Source organism: Mesoplodon densirostris, chromosome 4, assembly GCF_025265405.1.
Source record: "Mesoplodon densirostris isolate mMesDen1 chromosome 4, mMesDen1 primary haplotype, whole genome shotgun sequence".
Classification (NCBI taxonomy): domain Eukaryota; kingdom Metazoa; phylum Chordata; class Mammalia; order Artiodactyla; family Ziphiidae; genus Mesoplodon; species Mesoplodon densirostris.
In genome coordinates, this window is record NC_082664.1 from 159,024,745 (window position 1) to 159,032,041 (window position 7,297).

Sequence of the window (7,297 nt, forward strand, 5' to 3'; positions counted from 1 at the left end):
TGGCATCTTTGTAAGGGGTTCCATGAGGAGTGAGGCTGGTGCCCAGAATTCCAAACACAGGAAGAATAGCGTTTGCGGGGAAATTGTCCAGCTCACCACCCTCATTTGTGACTGACTGGGGCGCTGCCTGCTGGGCTGCAGAGACCAAGGATGAAGGCAGAAGGAGCCCTCCGGATGGAAGGAGAAAGCCCCCCACCCAGCAGGCAGACCCCAGCCCCAAATCCACCCTCCCATGCCCAGCTTTTGCCCCCCCCCCCGCCGCCGTGTGCATCCATGGAAGGGGCCTGCTGACCCTCTGACGCAGACAACCCCAGTTTGCTGGGAAGCACACGTTTCGCTTCAAGTTTGACTGGCGCCGTACGGAGACTCACCACCCTTCTGTGCTTTCCATCATTGTGCTCATGATCTGGGGGCACCCCCTTCCCCAGAACTTGTTCCCAAGTCTCCCACCTACTGTGACTCTATTTCTCCTCATACAGCTCCCCGCCACAAAAAAAAAGAAGGAAAAACAGTAATCAGGTAACAAAGAGGTGACACGTGTCTGAGCCATCAGAGCAGGGCAAGGAGGCGGGCGGGAGCCATGGCTGCAGGAGGACAGAACCATAACTGAGGCCGGGATTAGACCAAACTCCTCCTAGCCCACCCCGCCCCCAGGCTTGAGGGCCCCTCCCATTTGTCACCGCCCCTCCACCTCCCTCATTAGGGTCCTGACCTTCAGCCTTCCTTGTTGGTCCTCTGTCATATTTGGCAAAGTTATCCTGCTGCCCTGAAGTCTTCATCTTATAGTCTCTCAGAATTCAGACAGGATGCTAGCAGTGCGGTTCAAATACAATTGCATTTTGCTTTTCTTTCTCGAGGTTTAATATATACAATAAAGTACCCAACTAAACCGTTAGGAAGAGCTTAAAAGGAAGACGCACAGTGACCACCCCCAAGTGGCCCACTTGAAGATTTGGGGAGGTGGGCAGACAGAGGGGACCTGAAACACCAGGCGCCCCGGGCCACCCCGCCGGTGACAGGGGCCCAGCCTGGAGGCGGAATGCACTCTCGGACCTGCAGCCATCAGGGCTTGCACCTGTCCCTGCCTTTCACCCCACCCCTCAAGAGGCCCCGGGACAACTTCCCAGGCCCAGACGTGGGGAACTTTCGAGGCTGGGTCTGGAACGAGGTCTTTCCGGGTCACAATTCGTGCAGAGAGCTGGCCTCCCAGCGTGAGCCACTCTAAGCTGGAGGTCTGCACCAGGCGAAGGGGTGACAGGCGTAGCTAAAGGCTTCCCAGGACAATGAGCCGAGCCTGCTTTCACCTGTTGTTCTCAGCCGACAGCTGCAGGAGATGAATGAGCCGGAGATGGGCCAGCGGCGATGGGGAGGCCATTCGGCCCCTGTGCGCCCTGTGCACGCACAGAGCACTGCAAACATAGCCTCTGGAACATGCCCGAGACTCAGACTGCATCCTCTCAGTGCAGGACTCACAGCCTCCAAGGCCCGATGTCACCATGGCCCAAAGCTGAGCTTGTCACAGGATTTTGGGCCAAGTTTCCGCTAGGTGAACCTCGGGAAAGACAGGCAGCAGGACCACGGCTGTGCTTTCCTTCAGGGTCTGCTCCGGGAGCCCCTCCAGGCCACACCTGCCACAACTGCTCCTCAGCCACCCAGAAGGCAAATGCAGTGACCCGTGACCACGGAGGCTTCACGGCCTTTCCTTGCATGTTTTGCCTGCTCACGGTGTCATGCCCTGATGTTCAGAACTCATCCTCTTTCTCTGTTGTATTCGGCAAACTTCATCGGGATGCCTTGAAGTCCTTGACTTACAGATTCTCAGAATTCAGACAGGATGCTGTCGGTGTGGTTCAAACACAATTGCATTTTGCATTTATTTCTCGATGCTTAATAGATATGAAGCAGCAAGCTAGGTCACTAGAAATAATGTAAGTATTAAAATTGGAGCAATCCAGAGGCAATTAGCATGGCCCCTGAGCAAAGATGACACACAAATTTGTGAGGTATTTCATGTTTTTGGATGTAACTGACCTTATTGTGGTCGTGATTTTGGTATACATACATAAAAATCACTACTTGGTACACCATAAACTTACAAAATGTTATACGTCAATTTTAGCTCAACAAAGCCAGAAAACAAAAGAAAGCAAGTAAACAAGAAAGCAAGAAAAGGAAGGAAGGAAGGAAGGAAAGGAGGGAGGGAGGAAATAAAGAGAAAGGAAGGAAGGAAAGAGAAAAAAGAGGAAGGAAGGAAGGGAGGGAGGGAGGGAGGGACAAAGGGAGGGAGGAAAGAAGAAAGAAAACTTAAGAGGGAGGTGACACAATTACCACTCTCAAGGGACCTGCTCGAAGATTTGGAGAGGTGACCTCACAAATGGACCTGAAATACTGCAAGGACGGCATGAGTAAGAATAGAGTTCAGGGCCCACAGACTGATTCCGAAGTGAAATGCTATGAAAGGAGAGAGAATCCACCCAGGCTGTGAGTGTCCCACAAGACTGGCTGTTACAAAGGATGGAGCCCTATGATCCTATGTGAGTTGCTGATATAAGGGGAGTGTGTAGACTTGCCCAAACTCCAACCAAGAGGGAGGAAGAGTGAAGTGGTTCTGTCCCTGGGGGCGGCAGGAAGCCCATTGCTCTGGGTGGGTGGGGGGCAGGACCTCCCCATCATTCTTAAATTACTGATGAAATGGGATTGAGACTTTTTTCTTGAAATACTTTATCTGTGTTTGTGGTTAATAATATAGAAAATACAAATAAACAAGCAGAAGAAAATGTAAATCATGTGTATCCTCACCCACAGTACCACTACGTCCCACGCATCTTTCTCTACATGAGCACGGTTTTGCTAAATCGCAATTTGCCAAAAAGAGCGTAGATTTGGGGCACGTTTATCTTAGTCTATGCTATTGTTGGATGTGTTCAAAAGGCGCCCACTGGCAGTGATTCTTCTTTTGTGTGCAGAGGGTTGAAAAGAGTTCCCTTTTGGGAATAATGGCTGTTATTTGTCACCCATCGACCTGGAGGTCTTTGGATACATAAAGGCAAGCCCTCTACCTGCCAGGTAGGATGGCCTGTTACTGCCCATTTCACCTTCGTTTTCCATGGTGCGTGCCTGTGACATGGTGTGGGGCGTGCGGTTTATTTCAAACTCTTCTAAATAACCTCTCTGCCTCTCACTTAACCTCTTTAGTTCAAGAGTATTGAGCCCACAGGGGCAAGAAGAGGTAGAGAAGTAGCCATGTACACCCAGACATGGCCCCTGACCTCCAGGAAGCAGCCACCTTGGGAGAGGCGGCATGCGGATTAAAAACACCCTGGCAATACACAATTGAACACGCTCACAAGCTTGCACACTGTAAGGGCTGGAGAGGGACTGAGAAATAGCCTGGTCCCCCCACCCCAACTTTGACATTACAGAAGAGGAAACTGGTTCCAGAAACGGACTTGTCCAAATGCCTCTTGCAGAGCCCCAAAATGTCTGTTTCTGAGCCCTCATGTAATTTCTTAGCAGTTTCTGTGCCTTCTGTTTGGGACACATCAGACACATTTTTGGTGAGTTTGTAGTAAGTCACTGTGACTCACACCATCTTCCTCCAAAAGGCAAAATAACCCAGAGCAAGTCCAGGGCCTTCCTTGGCCCCAGAGCGTTGAATGGGGGCCAGTGACGTAAGTGCTGATCCCACCAGAGCTGGGACAGGAAGAGAACTCGGGGGCTGTTCTTCTGCAAAAGCCCGTCCCAGTGGAGTCACTGGGGTTTTATAAACCAAATGTCTTTACAGCTAAAATGAATAACCATGACCTCAGCCATCACACACGCAGCCTCTGCTGCTATACATTTAGCATCGCGGGGTCTGGGTGGTGTCCTGTAAATAACCCACGTCTGGGGCACATGTTGGGGAGGAGCTGCCATCAGGAAGGGTTCTCGTTGGAGGCCAGAGACCGGAGCCCGTGAGCCCCACCGTCATCTGTTAGCAATTTCTCGCTCCCATTAAAGCCAGACGCTGGATCTGTTTGCGTCGTCCAGACCATCACAGGGGATTCATTTTTACAGCTTGGACTCGGGTCTCCGAACCACATCAGTTACAGCCCTTGGTGTTGCCAGTGGGGGGTTGTGAGATGAAATGAGGACAGCCTTATTGGGAACAGTTCACAGATTGTGCGGAGATGAATCCTGTGTTATGGTGAGAACAGAGGAGGGAAAAAATCGAGATTCTAGGCAAATCAACCCCCAAAATATGATGCCTAATCATGATCAGCAAATCATTGCATTGTGGAGTTTAGGCTGCATTCAAACCTAACTTTATGAGGGTCGGGCAACAGAGACCGAGGACCCGAATTTAAGGAGTAACTTCCAGAGTTACAGAAACAACATGCCATTATTATTAATTGTATTAGTATTAATTACAGCATATGAAAATTGAGTTGTTATTAACTAGCCTCATGGAAACTATAAAGCACACAGTGGACCAGCCAGAGAAGAAACCTGGAGTTTGTCCTGGGTCTTCCATGAATTTCTCGGTGATCTTGAGTATGTCACGGGCATGGAGCCTCAGTTTCCTCTTCTGTCAGATGAAGGGTTTAGATGATCCAAATTTCCCTCCATTCCTAACTAGGACTCGGATTCTAAGCACCTTTAGGAGGTGTGGAAATAAATTGTCAGCAGAAAAAGTCATGCCTGACCTGAGAAATCATCGTACCTTAGCTGCAGGCGCTGCTGGGCTGAAAGACACCAAAGCCTCTTAGACAGAAAGGCCAGTGCCTTCCCAGAGTCCACAGTCTAAGACAGCCATGATCGCAGCCACGGGAATTTGGGTCCACACCACAAAACCCTCCACCCTGGAGGCCACTAAACAGCTATGAGACTGCAGGCTCTCCAGCCTCTTGGCAACCATGTCCTGCCTTCCAGGGAACACCCCTCCCCCAGGAGAAGAGCCAAGGTTATGCCCTGGGACAGGTACCCTGGAAAGTATATGGAGAATAGTCTTCAGGGAACTCCCACACCTCACTGAACGGGCCTGACTTGGTCAAAAAACATCCCAGCCTCACAGGAGGCTCATCAACCATGACAATTCCACCAAATCCTGGGAGAAAAGGGACGTATGCAACCAAGAGTTTGCAGACTGTCTCCTCTCTTGCTCTCTTCTGTTTCCTGAGAGTGACTGATGGTGCCCTGGCCAGGAAGGGCCGCCGGGGAAGTCATTTCCTCCTCAAAGGCGCTTGACTCACCTCTGATTCACCTCGAGCGAGTCTGCTCAGAACCAGACAACGCGGGCAATTTTCCTGAGCTCTGATCTGTTGTAGTTCTTAACTCGAGGCCCCCATCACCCCACGTCATGTTGCTTGTGCAGGAAGCTGGGGGCTGGGGCCTGTGGGGCTGAGTCCTAACCCTGTTTCTCTGCTCTGAACTTGGTATGGTTCAGAAGGCGTCCTGCTCATCTCCAGCTTCTGGGCCAGGGGAACAGGAGGATAAGGCTGCCAGATTCACAGGGGCTTGGGGCCCAGCCACAGTCGGGACCAGGCCCCACCTGTCCTGAGCACACAGGAGACCAGGGGCACTTGGCAGTCACCAGCCTGGTCTTACAAAGGAGTCCGACAGCAGCTCTCACCAGGCTTGACATCCACGGAGTTCACATCCTAAGAAAAAAGCAGAGAGTATTTTCCACTTAAAAAGTCTTAATTGTCCACCAACCACATTTCTTCCAGACTTACTCCCAAGGCTTGGTGGAGGGACCTGCAGCTGACAGCCTAGGAGAAAACAAGAAGACTCCACACCATGCCATTTTTCTGAGTGTTGTGTGCCCAGGGACACACACACACATGTACATGTACAACTAGTAGGGACCATGCCTTAGCAGCCCCATCAGGATGGGCAAAGGGATCAATGACCAGAATGGTTTTGGCCAAGATAGAGCTGCCCCATGGGCTCCAGCTGGTGAGAGAGGAAGTGGCAACTCCACCTGCATCCCGTAGAGGACACTCTCAGCCTACACGGAGGTGACCTTCCTCTGCCCACTCACACCTGTCATTCCACCAATAATCACTGACTCTACAAGATGGACCCACATGGTTGACCTGCACCACGGCAACGGCCTGGGGCTGACCCACCGTCTCCGTCAGACCGTGGTGGGGGGCTTTCCAGGAGGCACTGAACTCACAGCTGACGCCACTGAAAACAGGTGGGGCGGCAGGTGGTCACCTGAAGGAGGACAGACATGCTGGGGAGGAGCAGGTGTCTCTGCAGATTTGCCCGTTCCCAGGGGGCCTGAGCACAGGCAGGTTGGGTGATCCAGGGGCTCTGCAGAAGCTTCCACAGACCCCGCTGATTCTCACAATCTGTGGATGATCCAGGAGCAGGCTTCCATGAACAAAATACATGGTGTGATCCGAGACAGGAGAGTGGCTATGGAGGAGAAGGGGGCTGGAGGACGGTCCTCATCCTCTGCTTGGGCATCAAGGGCAGCTGGTGAAGGGGAGGACACAGTGTCATCCTCACGGGACACGTGGAAATGTGAACCCTGGAGGGTTGCTCTTCCTGAATTTTCCCCTTTCGAATTCAAACTTTGTGCCTCAATGTCCCCTGAATAAAAGCAGCAAGAATGAGAATAGGAACATCTATTGGCTACTCCGTGTGCACCAGGCACATTTATTATTAACTTTCTTAATCCCAAGGGAGGCAGGAGGCGGGCAGGAAGCAGAAATAGCCTGCACATTTCCCTGGCTTTTTGTGGTGGATGGGAGAGACTCAGTGTCTTGAAGAAACTTACAGGGAGAAGAATCTGGCCTGTAAGGAAGGAACCAGTGGGGAGGAAGAAGGAATGAGAGAGAGGACTGCAGTCCCCAAGGGGGAGCCAGTGGGGCCATGTACCCACACTCTTGGCCCTTCTTGGGGAGAGGGGCAGGTGGGAACAGGAGCAAGACCCTCCTCCAGCCTCAAGCCTGACGTGGAGGTGTGGGGCCAACTGGTAAGCAGTGAATATTTCAACGGCTCCTGTGTAGACTGGGCGTCAGGCCACAGGACCGTCCCCCAGGACTTTTGCTCTACTCAGGACCCCTGGAATACGCCACAGTCTTTGGATGGGGAAGCCCGGGAAGGATAGAGGTTAATTTTCCCAGCATCCTGGAGAAAGATGGGCGTGCGATCATATAATTACGTTGTTAATAGAAAGATAAAGTCGGCTGTTTCTTTTTGCAGTCAGAGTCACATAAGCTACATTGTCTTTAAATTCCCAGCTCAACACTCAGCAATTCTTCAATGAATGTTTATTAAATGACTGCATGAGCCAGAGTTAAAA

The 7,297-nt window shown here is 51.5% G+C and overlaps 1 non-coding gene across 1 annotated transcript; it reads left to right on the forward strand.

The window, feature by feature from the left end:
• Positions 1–1,914: 1,914 nt before the first annotated feature.
• On the forward strand, positions 1,915–2,018 carry LOC132489711 (U6 spliceosomal RNA). Its single transcript, XR_009532094.1, has one exon. It is a non-coding gene; the product is annotated as a U6 spliceosomal RNA (small nuclear RNA).
• Positions 2,019–7,297: the final 5,279 nt, after the last annotated feature.